The 14,018-nt window shown below is 38.9% G+C and overlaps 1 pseudogene; it reads left to right on the top strand.

The window, feature by feature from the left end:
- The first annotated feature begins 11,675 nt into the window (after positions 1–11,675).
- LOC101540290 (60S ribosomal protein L7-like) lies at positions 11,676–12,465 on the top strand (annotated as a pseudogene).
- The last annotated feature ends 1,553 nt before the right edge of the window (positions 12,466–14,018 follow it).

Here is a 14,018-nt window from a genome sequence, read left to right as displayed (position 1 = left end):
ATTCCACAGATGAGTGCAATTATTCTATGTCTGTCTCTCTCTTTCTGGATCATTTCACTTAGCATGATATTTTCCATGTTGATACAATTATATGAAAAGTTCATGACTTCGTCTTTTCTGACAGCAGCATAGTATTTCATTGTGTAGATGTACCAAAGTTTCTTTAACTAGTCATCTGTTCTCGGGCAATTGGGTTTTTTTCCAGATTTTGGCTAATGTAAACTGTGCTGAGATGAACATACAAGTGCAGATGTAATTTCGACTATACCTTTTTCACTCTCCGGGATATATTCCCAGAAGTGGTAGTGCTGGGTCAAATGGGAGCTCAATTTCTAATTTTTTGAGAGCGACCATATTGTTTTCCAGAAGGATTAAACCAGTAGGCATTCCCACCAGCAGTGTAGGATGGTGCCTTTCTCCCCGCATCCACGCCAGCAGTTGTTGCTTCTGTTCTTTTGGATGTGTGCCAGTCTGTGTGGTGTGAGGTGGTATCTAATAGTTGTTTTGATCTGCATTTCCCTGATGATTAGTGATGAAGAGCATTTTCTCATGAGCCTTTTGGTTATTTGTATTTGTACCTTGAAAAAGTTTCTGTCATTTCTTCGCCCCATTTTCTAATGGGGCTGTATGTTTTCTTCTTGTAGAGTTCAACCAGTGCCTTATATACCCTTGATATCAACACCTTATTAGATGGATATTGGGTGAATATCCTTTCCAATTATGTAGATTGCCTTTGTATTCTAGTCACTGTGTCTTTTGCAGTGCAGAAGCTTCTTAGTTTAATATAGTCCCATTTGTTTATCTCTGTTTCTACTTGATTGCTTAGTTCCATGCCATCATTGAAGATAACTTTAGCTTCAATATCGTGGACGGTTTTGCTTACCTTGTCTTCAAGGTACCTTATGGATTGTGGTCTGATGTTGAGGTCTTTAATCCATTTTGATCTGACTTTTGGGCATGGTGTTAGGTTCGAGGTCTAAGCCCATTCTTTTGCATGTGGTTGACCAGTTATGCCAGCACCATTGGTTAAAGAGGCTTTCCTTGCTCCACTTCACATTTCTTGCCCCCTTATAAAAGATTAGATATTCATACAGTTGGGGTTGTGTGTAGGGATATTCCACCCTGTTCCCTTGGTCTGCGACTCTGCCTTTGTTCCAGTACCATGCTGTTTTAATTGTTACCGCTTTGTAGTAGAGTTTAAGGTTGGGGAGGGTGATGCGTCCCATCGTTATTTTGCCAAGAATTGCTTTAGCTCTTCGTGGGCTTTTGTTGTTCCATATGAATTTCAGGATTTCTTGATCAATATCTTTGAAGAATTTCATGGGTATTCTTATAGGGATCGCATTGAATCTGTATAGTGCTTTAGGGAATATTGCCATTTTGACAATATTAAGTATTCCTACCCATGAGCAGGGAATATGTTTCCATTTCCTCATGTCTTCATTTTTTCATGGAGTAGAGTTTTGTAGTTTTCTTTGTAGAGATCCTTAACCTCTTTAGTTATGCTGATTCCGAGGTACTTGATTTTATGAGGCACAATTGTGAATGGCATCGGTTTTTTATATCACTTTCCTGTGTCTCACTATTTGCGTATAGGAAGGCCATGGATTTTAGGGTATTGATTTTATAGCCTACAGCTTTACTGTACATGTCTATTGTTTCTAGGAGTTTCTTAGAAGAACTTTTAGAATTCTCTAGGTATAGAATCATATCATCTGCAAATAGTGAGAGCTTGATTTCTTCCTTTCCTGTCTGGATTCCCTTAATGTCTTTTACTTGCCTAACTTCTATTGCAAGTACTTCCAGTACTATGTTGAACAGAAGTGGTGAGAGTGGGCATCCTTGTCTTTTCCCTGAACTTAGAGGAAAGGCCCTTAGTTTTTCTGCATTGAGGATAATGCTTGCCACAGGTTTCTGGTAGATGGCTTTCACTATGTTGAGGAAAGTTCCTTCTAAACCCATTTTGGTGAGAGTTTTCATCATAAATGGATGTTGGATCTTGTAAAATGATTTCTCTGCATCTATTGAAATGATCATATAGTTTTTATTTTTACTTTTGTTGATGTAATGGAATATGTTGATTGATTTCCGAATGTTAAACCATCCTTGCATCCCAGCGATGAATCCGACTTGGTCGTGATGTATGATCTTTTGGATGAGTTGTTGGATTCTTTTTGCTAGTATTTTGTTGAGGATCTTCACATCTGTGTTCATCAGGGATATTGGCCTGTAGTTTTTTTTGTTACAAGTGTCTTTATTTGCTTTTGTTATTAGGCAGATATGTGCTTCATAGAAACTGTTGGGGAGAGCTCCTGTTTTTTAAATTTCCTGGAAAAGCTTGAGGATAACTGTAAACAGGTCCTCTTTTAATGTTTGGAATAATTCGCTAGTGAAACCATCTGGGCCTGGGCTTTTGTTTTTGGGAAGACTTTTGATTACAGTTTCAATTTCCTTGATATTAATGGGTCTGTTCAGGTTCCAAGTCTTCTTGGTTCAGTCTTGGGATATTGTAGGTATCCAGGAATTTATCAATTTCTTTTTGGTTCTCTTTTTTCGTGGCATACAGATTTTCAAAGTAGTCTCTGATAATGTTTTGAATTTCATTGGTGTCTATTGTGATGTTCCCCTTTTCATTTCTGATTGGTTTATTAGTTGTCGCTCTCTTTATTTGTGTGTCTTGCTAGGGGTTTATCAATCTTATTTATTTTCTCAAAGAAACAGCTCTTTGTTTCATTGATATTTCAGATTGTTTTTTGGGTTTCTATGTCGTTAATTTCTGCTCTAAGTTTTATATTTCTTTACTTTAATCTGGTTTGGGTTTCTTTTGCTGGTCCTTTTCTAAAATCTTGAGCTGTGAAGTCAAGCTATCTATGTAGGCCCTTTCTTCCTTCCTGAGGAATGCTTGCAGGGCTGTAAATTTTCTCCTTAACAAAGCTTTATCTGAGTCCCATAAATTCTGGTAGCTTGTGTCTTCATTATCATTTGTTTCAAGGTATCTTTTGATATCTTCCTTGATTTCCTTCGTAGCCCCCTCATTGTTCATAGTGAGTTGTTTAAATTCCCGGTGTTTGATTTCATTTTCCGTGTCTGTGTATGATTGACTTCTATCTTCAGTGCATCATGGTCTGAAAATATAGTTGATACAATTTCTATCTTTCCGAATCTATTAAGGTATAATTTGTGACCCAGAATGTGGTTTATTTTGAAAAATGTTCCGTGTGCACTGGACAAGAATGTGTATTCTTTCTTTTTGTGGTGTAAAGCCCTGTATAGGTCTATTAGCCCTCTCTCCTCCATCTCTTACTTCAAAGACATTGTTTTCTAGCTGAGTTTTGTTCTTGTCGATCTATCCAGAGGTTATAAGGCAGTGTTGATGTCTCTGACTACTATTGTGGTGCTAGTGATGCCCCCCTTAAATTCTGTTAGGAGTTGTTTTAACTATTAAGCTGGTCGCTCATTTGGTGTGCATACGTTTAAGAGTGTGATTTCTTCTTGTTGTACATATCCCTTGGTGAATAGAAAATGACCTTTGCTGTCCCTTCGAATCTTTTTCAACCTGAAATCTATGTTGTCTGATACTAGTATGGCCACCCCAGCTTTTTTGAGGGAGTTGTTTGCTTGTAGAACTGTTTCCATCCTTATACTTTGAGCCTGTGTTTGCGCTGACTGTTCAGGTGTGTTTTTTGTAGGCAGCACAAAGTTGGGTTTAGTTTCCAAATCCATTTTGCCACTCTTTGCCTCTTGATTGGTGCATTTAGACCGTTGACATCAAGAGAGATTATTGTCATGGGATTTTGTGCCATCTTTCTGTAGAGTTTGTTGTTCTTGTAGGGTTTTTCCTTGTCTTACAGTAGCCCCTTTAGTCCTTCTTTTAAGTTTGGTTTTAGGTCTATGAAGTTCCTGAGCTATTGTTTATCTGTGAAATAGTGTATGGGTCCTTCAAGTTTAAGTGAGAGGTTAGTCAGGTAAAGTATTCTTTGTAAGGCGTTCATTTAATTGTTGAGTTTTTTCACTATATACCACCATTGTCTTTGGGCTTGGAGGGTTTCTTCTGATAGGTCTGCTGTAAATATAAGGGATGCTCCTTTGTATGTTATTTCCTTCGTTGATCTTGCTGCTTGCAGTATTGTGTCTCCATCCATCATTGTGACTATGATATGCCTTGGAGATTTTTTATAGGGATCCCTTTTAGATGGCACCCTTCAGGCTCCTTGGATCTGGATGCCCACATTAGCTAGCTCTGGAAATTTCTTAGCAATGATGTCTTTAGCTGTGGTTTTTTCATCGGTATTGGTTCCCTGTGCTTCTGGTACTCCAATGATTCTTATGATGTTCCTCTTGAGGTCATCCCCTAGGACTCTGATTCGTCCTAGAGCTATTTTGAGGTCTTTTCCCATTATTTGTTGTTGCCTATGTGCTTTCTGCAGCTCATCTTCCAGCTCACTGATTCTATCTTCAGCTGTAGTCATTCTACTGTTGAGGGCTCCTACAGAGTTTTTTATTTCATCTACCAATTCCTTTAATTGTGTGACTTCTTTTTGTAGCTTTGAAATTTCTGCTCTCATTTCTTCCTGTATTATCTTGGTGGTTCATTCCAATGCTGCGTTCATGTCCTTCCTTAATTTACTGGGTGTCTGTTCCATAGTTGCTTTGAGTTCGTCAACCATCTTCAAAATTTCCTCTCTGAGAGATGCAGATCAAAACAACCATGAGATACCACCTCACACCACAGAGGCTAGCACACATCCAAAAGAACAAAAGCAACCGCTGTTGGAGAGGATGTGGGGAGAAAGGGACCCTTCTACACTGCTGGTGGGAATGTCGGCTAGTTCAGCCCTTTTGGAAAACAATATGGACGATTCTCAAAAAACTAGAGGTTGAGCTCCCATTTGACCCAGCCATACCACTGCTGGGAATATATCCCAGAAAAGCAAAAAAGTATAGTCGAAATGACATCTGCACTTATATGTTCATCGCAGCACTGTTTACAATAGCCAGAATCTGGAAAAAACCCGAGTGCCCTAGAACAGATGACTGGTTGAAGAAACTCTGGCACATCTCTACAATGGAATACTATGCAGCTGTTAGAAAGAATGAGGTCATGAATTTTGCATATAAGTGGATCAGCATGGAAAGTATCATGCTAAGTGAAATGAGTCAGAAAGAGAGAGACAGACATAGGAAGATTGCACTCATCTGTGGACTATAGAATAACAGACTATAAGACTAAAACCCAAGAATAGTAGAAATAAGTACAAGGAGGTTGTCTCCATGGCTTGGAGGCTTGTCTCTCATTCTGGGCAACTCAGAGAAGGGAACACCAAGTAAAAGGTGATTGGAGGTCATGTGGGGGAAAGATGATGCGGGCCGAATATAGACTAGAGACTGAACACAATGGCCACTCAACACCTTTATTGCAAACCACAACACCTAATCAGAAAGAGAGAACAAAAGGGAATATCCTGCCATAGTGGCAGTGTGGGGTGGGGGGGAGACAGGACTGGGGAGGGGGGAGAGGGATGTTGGGTTTACTTTTGGTAGAGAATGGGCACTGGTGAAGGGATGGGTTATCAAACTTTGTAAGGGAGAAACATGAGCACAAAAATGTATAAATCTGTAACTGTACCCTCACGTTGACTCACTAATTGAAAATAAACTATTAAATTAAAAAAATAAAAATAAAAGGAAAGAAAAAAAATTTCCTCTCTGAATTCTTTAACTGAGAGGAGGCTGTATTTGTGGGTAGTCCCTGTTGAGGTTTCTGAGATCTTTTCTTCATTTTCTCCTATTGGTGGGGTGGGATTTTAGCTGTTTCTTCATGTTGTTATGGGCCTTATTCTCAGGCGCGCTTCCTAGCTTATGTAGGGCCTCTATTGAAGACTTAAGGCTATGATCTCTTTATAATGGGCTTTTGTGCAGCTTCTTGTGTTCACTGACAGTTTTTGTGAAATTCGGATAGAATAGGATAGTTAACTATTAGCATATATTGACTGGGATGGCCAGGGTGTTCTTCATAGGAATAACTTATACTGATTGTGACCTGAGTGTGTAATGCAAAGAAATGGAGAAATAACTGCGGCCACTGCTCCAGAAAGAGGCCACGACCCTTTTGTGACAACACCCCCTGACGAATGACATGCCCCCAAACAACCTAGTGGAGAAGCAAGGTAGAAACCTGGGCAGTTTAGGACAGATACCTGGGTTAGGGGAGTGCTTGGTTAGAAAGGCGCGTGGGGAGACTAGAGGCTAGATTATTACTTTGTTCAAGGCTGTTCAGCCTGTTGCATTCTCTCCAGCTCTTATGGTGGTCTTTGTAGTCAACCGCAGATTTGAAGCCCAGTTCCTAGCAACTGAAGAGTTGTTCTGTGCTCACTATTCTTATTTTCTTTCCCATTAAAATTCATTTATCAAGGTCCAGTCCATGGTTCCACAAGCTCAAAGTATCTATAAAGTAGCTAGGTAGGCTGCAATTTAAAAAGTGCCATCCCCAGTTCTGGATCCAGATAAAGCCAACAGCTGTTAATGCTGCAAACATTTCTTCATCTCTTCACATCTCATAGGTCATATACACTGGCATTTTAACTCTAGTCACCTATTCATATAATAACATACATATAACACCTCCACACTGCAAAATTCACAATTGGAAAGCAATGTAGAGCTCTTAAGATCAAGCCAGTAATAAGAAGCTACATAAGCTTTCTGATAAAGACTTTAGAGAAAAAATGTTGAAGACATTGAAAAGCTGAGATAATGGAACACTCATCCAGCACAACATAAGAATATCTGAGAGCAGAAATGAGAAAACCACAAAACAGAAATGACAGAACTAAAGAATTTGAAATTAAAAACTCACCAGAGTTCAGTCCTTCTATGTCTGTCCCTCATTTTCTGACTCATTTCACTTAGCATGATACTCTCCAAGTCTATCCAGTTATAAGCAAATTTCATGACTTCATCTCTCCAAACATCTGCATAGTATTCCATTGTATAGATGTACCAAAGTTTCTTTAACCAGTCATCTGTTCTAGGGCACTTGGGTTGTTTCCAGATTTTGGCTATTGTGAACAATGCTGCAATGAATATATAGGTACAGATGTCATTTCTACTGTGCTTTTTGAAACCTCAGGATATATTCCCAGAAGTGGTATTGCGGGGTCATATGGAAGCTCAATTTCTAGTTTTTGAAGGATTGTCCATATTGTTTTCCAGAAAGGCTGGACCAGTCGGCATTCCCACCAACAGTGGAAGAGCGTCCCTTTTTCCCCACATCCAACCCAGCACTGGTTGCTTTTGTTCTTTTAAATGTGTGCCAGTCTCTGTTGTTGTTTTGACTTGCATCTCCCTGATGATTAGCGATGTGGAGCATTTTTCATGTGCCTTTTGGCCATGTACATTTCTTTTTTGAGGAAGCTTCTGTTCATTCCTTCTTCCCATTTTTGATGGGGATGGAGGTTTTTTTCTTATTCAATTCTAATAGTGTCTTGTATATCCTGGATATTAGTCCCTTATCAGACGGAAGGACTGCACTCATTTGCGGAATATAAAATAACATAACATGAGACTGACACCCAAGGACAGTAGACACAAAGGCCAGGAATATTGCCCCATAATTGGAAGCCTGTCTCATGGGCCAGGGGAGAAGGCAGCTGGAATAGAGAAAGGATCACTAAGATAATGATGGTTGGAGGAATCGTTTGGGATGTGCTGAAAGTAGATAAAGGACCAAACACGATAACCTCTCAGTATCTATATTGCAAAGCATAATAACAAAGGTAGAGAGAGAGTATGGGGGAAATTGTCTGCCATGGAGGTAGGGGAAGGGTGGGAAGGGGGGTATACTGGGGACATCAGTGCTGTGGAATGTGCACTGGTGGAGTGATGGGTGTTTGTTCATTGTATGATTGCAACTCAAATATGAAAACATGTAACTATTCTCACGGTGGTTCATTAAAAAGAAAAGAAAAACACTAGAAAGCATAAGCAGTAGAGTAACAATAGCTGAAGACAAAATCTGTGAGCTTCAAGATAAGATGCCTAAAACCTCCAGTAAACCACTGATGATGGAAAAGGGAACAGCAGACAAGATAACTGTGGTATGGAATCATAAGGAACAACATAAGTATCTGATTTCAGAGTGAAGAAGGTGACAAGAGACAGTGAAGGTCATTTTTTATTGATAAAGAGATATGTACATCAGGATGAACTTACAATACTAAATATATATGCACCTAATAAGGGACCAGCAATGTACTTAAAATAACTACTCATAGACTTGAAGAAAGACATCGATAGCAACACAGTACTAGTGGGAGATTTCAACACCGCTTTATCACCTCTTGATAGACCAACCAGACTCAAGCCTAGCGAAGACATACTTCATCTGAGGTAAGAAATGGAAGAAAGAGAGACTTAGTAGATGTATACGGGATATTTAATCCTCAAAAAGCTGAATGCACATTCTTCTCAAGTGTGCATGCAACATTCTCCAAAATAGACCACATGCTGAATCACAAAACATACCTCCATAAAATTAAGAAGATAGAGATTGTATCAATGATCTTCTCAGATCAGAATGCGCTGAAATTAGAAATAAATCACACACACAAAGAGAAAACAAAATCAAATACCTGGAAATTAAAGGGGTCACTATTGGACAACGAGTATCTTAGAAAGAAAATCAAAAAGGAAATCGAAAGATTTCTGGAAACGAACAAAAATGAGGACATGAGTTACCAAAACTTATGGGAAACAGTAAAAGCTGTGTTAGGAGGAAAGTTTATAGCTATACAAGCATTACTCAGGAAGGAGGAGCGAACCCGCGTAAGTAACCTAACCTCACAGCTTAAGAGCTTGGAGAATGACCAAGAAAAGGAGCTCAAATCGAATAGGAGGAAGGAAAGAATAAAACTCTGAGAAAAATAAACGAGATGGAAACCCGAAAAGCAATCTGAAAGATCAATGAAACCAAGAGCTGGTTCTTTGAGAAAATAAACAAGATCGAAAAACCTCTAGCAAGACACACCAAAAAAGGGAGAGAGAAAACTCTAATAAAACAAATCAGAAATGAAAATGGGGACATTACAACAGAAACTACAGAAATCCAAAGGATCTTCAGAGATTACTTTGAGAATATTTATGCCACGAAACATGTAAACTCCGAGGAAATGGATAAACTCCTAGATTCCTATAGACTCACAAGGCTGAACCAAGAAGACCTGAAATACCTGAACAGACCTGTCACCATCAGGGAAATTGAAACGGTAATAAAAAGTCTTCCCAAGCACAAAAGTCCTGGCCCAGATGGATTCACTAGTGAATTCTTCCAAATATCTAAAGAGGACTTACTCCCAATCCTCTTTATGCTTTTCCAGGAAATTGAAGCGTCAAAAACACTTCCAAACAGTTACTATGAAGCAGATATCACTCTTATACCAAAAGCACAAAGAGATACCACAAAGAAAGAGAATTACAGACCAATATCCGTGATGAACACAGACGCAAATATTCTCAACAAAATATTAGCAAATAGAACTCAACGACTCAACAAAAAGATCATACACCATGACCAAGTAGGATTCATCCTAGGGATGCTAGGATGGTTTAAAAATGGCAAATCAATCAATATAATTCATCATATCAAAAAGATATAATAAAACCATGTGATCATATCAATAGATGCAAAGAAACCCTTTGAAAAGATCCAGCACCCGCTTATGATGAAAACTTTCAGCAAAATAGGCATCAAAGGAACTTTCCTCGATATAGTTAAAGCCATAAACCAAAATCTCATGGCAAGTATCATTCTCAATGGGGAAAAACTAAAAGATTTCCCTCTAAGATCGGGCACAAGACAAGGTTGCCCACTTTCGCCACTCCTATTCAATGGAAATCCTGGCCATAGCAGTTAGACAAGGAAAAGATATCAAGGGCATACAGAGAGGAAAGGAAGAGGTCAACTTTTCACTATTTGCAGACGATATGATATTATACTTAGAAAACCCTGAAGACTCTACATAAAAGCTCCTAGAAACAGTAGGTCAATATAATAAAGTGGCAGCCTACAAAACCAACACCCAAAAGTCTATGGCTTTCTTACATACAAATAATGAAAGAGAAGAAAGATACATTAAAAAAAAACAATCCTGTTCACAATACTACCTCAGAAAATCAAATACCTTGGAATCAGCTTAACCAAAGAGGTGAAGGACCTATACAAGGAAAACTACAAAACGCTACTTCAAGAAATAAAAGAGGACACTAAGAAAGGGAGACATATACCCTGCTCATGAATAGGGAGAAATATCATCACAATGGCAATACTGCCCAAAGCAATATACAAATTTAATGCAGTCCCTATCAGGAAACCCATGGCATTTCTCAAAAAAATAGACAAAACACTCCTTAAATTCATATGGAACAATAAACCCCCACGAACAGCTAAAGCAATCCTTGGGAAGAAGAAGATAAGTGGCATCACCTTACCCAACTTCAAACTTTACTACAAAGCAGTAGTCATTAAAAAGCATGGTATCAGGCTAGAAACAGACCAGCAGAACAATGGAACAGAGTTGAATATCCTGTCACAGACCCCCAAATATATGGCCACTTAATCTTTGACAAAGGAGCAAGAAATGCAAAGTGGAAAATGGAAAGCCTCTTCAACAAGTGGTGCTGGGAAAACTGGATAGCTACCTGCAAAAAATGAACTCTGAGCTCTCTTTAATGCCAGACACAAAAATCAGATCAAAGTGGAATAAGACTTCAATATCAGTCATGAATCTATAAGGTACACAGAGGAAAATGTACGCAAAACTCTCCATGCCATTGAAGCTAAAGGCATCTGTAACGATGAAACAGCATTGACCATGCAAGTGAAAGCAAAATAAACAAATGGTCCTACATCAAACTAAGAAGCTTCTGCACTCTAAAAGAAACAGTGACCAAAATATAGACAGGGCCCACAGAATGGGAAAGAATATTTACCCAATATCCAGCTGATTAGGGATTAATATCAAGGATATACAAGACACTAGTAGAATTGTATAAGAAAAAACCTCCAACTCCATCAAAATTGGGGAGAAGAATTGAATAGAAGCTTCCTCAAAAAAGAAATACAAATGGCCATAAGGCACATGAAAAAAATGCTCCACATTGCTAGTCATCAGGGAGATGCAAATCCACACAACAATGAGATATCATCTCACACCACAGAGACTGGCACACATTTAAAAGAACAAAAGCAACCAGTGCGGTGTGGATGTGGGGGAAAAGGGACGCTCTTCCACTGTTGGTGGAAATGCCGACTGGTCCAGCCTTTCTAGAAAACAATATGGACAGTCCTTCAAAAACTAGAAATTGAGCTTCCATATGACCCCGCAATACCACTTCTGGGAATATATCCTGAGGTTGCCAAAAAGCACAGTAGAAATGACATCTGTACCTATATATTCATTGCAGCACTGTTCACAATAGCCAAAATCTGGAAACAACCCAAGTGCCCTAGAACAGATGACTGGTTAAAGAAACTTTGGTACAACTATACAATGGAATACTATGCAGACATTAGGAGAGACGAAGTCATGAAATTTGCTTATAAACGGATAGACTTGGAGAGTATCATGCTAAGTGAAATGAGTTAGAAAGAGAGGGACAGCTCTTTTCCAACTGGAACCATGAAGAGCACAGAAGAGAAGAAAAAGAAGGTCTCTGCTTAGCCATCAGCAGCGACCAGAGATAAAAAAAAAAAAGAAGCTTCCTTATATGCCAGAAACCCTGAAGAAAAAGTGAAAGATTATCGCAGAGCTGAAGATCTAGCGTCTAAGAAAGAAGTTTGCTCAAAGATCCTTCGAAAGGCGAGGAGGAAGCTGATCAATGAAAAAACTAAGCATTATCACAAGGAGTATAGGCAGATGTACGGGACAGAGATTCGCATGGCTAGGATGGCGAGAAAAGCTGGCAAATTTTACGTTCCTGCGGAACCCAATTTGGCTTTCGTCATCAGAATCAGAGGCATCAATGTTTGAGCCCCAAGGTCCGAATGGTGCTACAGCTTCTCCGCCTTCGCCAGATCTTCAATGGTACCTTTGTTAAACTCAACAAGGCTTCGATTAACATGCTGAGGATCGTGGAACCCTATATTGCATGGGGGTACCCAAACCTGAAGTCAGTAAATGAATTGATCTACAAGCGTGGTTATGGCAAAATCCACAGGAAGCGAATTGCCCTAACGGGGTACTGATAGCGCTAACTCTGGGTAAATACAGAATTGTCTGCATGGAGGATCTGATTCATGAGATCTATACTGTTGGAAAATACTTCAAAGAGGCAAACAACTTCCTCTGGCCCTTCAAATTGTCTTCTCTCCGGGGTGGGATGAAGAAAAATACCACCCATTTTGTAGAAGGTGGAGATGCTGGCAACAGAGAAGACCAGATCAACCGGCTGATTAGACAAATGAAATAAGGTATCTATCGTATTTTATCATCTGGTCAGTTAATGACTGCTTTCAAAATGAAATAAAAGAGAGGGACAGACATAGAAGGACTGCACTCACTTGTGAAGTATAGAATAACATCACATGAGACTGACACCCACTGACAGTAGATACAAGGGCCAGGAGGTTTGCCCCATAGCTGGAAGACTGTTTCATTAGTGGAGGCGAGAAGGCAGATGGAATAGAGAAGGAATCACTAAGAAAATCATGGCTGGAGGAATCAGTCGAATGGGAGATGTGTGCCGAAAGTAGATAATGGACCAAACATGATGACCTCTCAGTGTCTTTGTTTCAAGTCATAATGCCCAAAAGCAGAGAGAGAGTATGGGGAATATTTTCTGCCATGGAGGCAGGGGGATGATGGCAAAGAGGGGATATACCGGGGATATTGGTGGTGGGGAATGTGCACTGGTGGAGGGAAAGGTGTTTGATCATTGTGTGATTGTAACGCAAACATGAAAGCTTGCAACTATTTCATGGTCTTTCAATAAAATTAAAAAAAAAGAAAAAAGAAAATTTAATCCAACATTCTGCTTCCTGCAAGAAAAACCTTTGAATAGTCATAGAAAACACAAATGCAAATTCAAAGTTTGGAAAACAACTTCTTATAAAAGGCCAGATTGTCCATATTACTATTAGAAGACATAGACTTCAGGTTAGAAAAGGTTAGAAGAAACAGACAGGGTCATTTCTTAATTATCAAGAGCTATGTACACTAGGATGAAATCATAGTCCTACACATATATGCACCCAATGAGGAACCAAAAAAATACCTAAAAAACTATAGTAGATTAAAAGTGGAACACTGATAGCAACAAAATAGTTAGGGAATTCAACACAATTCTGTTCCCTCTCAATATAGCAATCAATACTTAAATTCAGCAAGTAAATACTGGCTTTGAGGAAGAAATGGAATACAGGGGTTTAGTAGGCATACAGAGCTTTCTATACCCCAAAGCTGAATACACTTCTCCAATGTACATGGGGCATTCTCCAAAATAAACCACATTCTAGGCCAGAAAACATTTTTTTCCATTAAGTCAAGACTATAGGATTTGTATCAACTATTTCTTAGGCCATGATGCACTGAAAATAGAAGTCAATCACAAACATAAATAGCAAAATAAAAAGCATTTGGAAATTAAACAGCTTTTACTGAACATCCAGTGAGTCAGATACAAAACCAAAGAGAATATCAAAAGATTCCTGGAAACATATGAGAATGAGAACATAATATACCATAACTTGTGGGACAGAGCAAAAGTACAGTTAAGAGGAAAGTTTATAGTTTTGCAAGCATCCGTCAGAAAGGAAGAACCCACCAAAAATACCTTGACTGCACAGTCGAGAAATTGGAAAATGACCAACAAAAGGAGCCCCAAGCAGTCAAGAGAAAGGAAATAATAAAACTTAGAGGAGATATCAATGAACTCAAATAAAATCCCAATTCAAAATATTAATGAAACCAAGAGTTGTTTATTGAAAAAAATAAGCAAGAGTTATAAACCACTAGCAAGACTAC

The sequence above is a fragment of the Sorex araneus genome, chromosome X, assembly GCF_027595985.1.
Source record: "Sorex araneus isolate mSorAra2 chromosome X, mSorAra2.pri, whole genome shotgun sequence".
Taxonomy (NCBI): domain Eukaryota; kingdom Metazoa; phylum Chordata; class Mammalia; order Eulipotyphla; family Soricidae; genus Sorex; species Sorex araneus.
The sequence above is the reverse complement of the archived record's forward strand: the minus strand, read 5'-3'. Positions and strand labels throughout refer to the sequence as shown.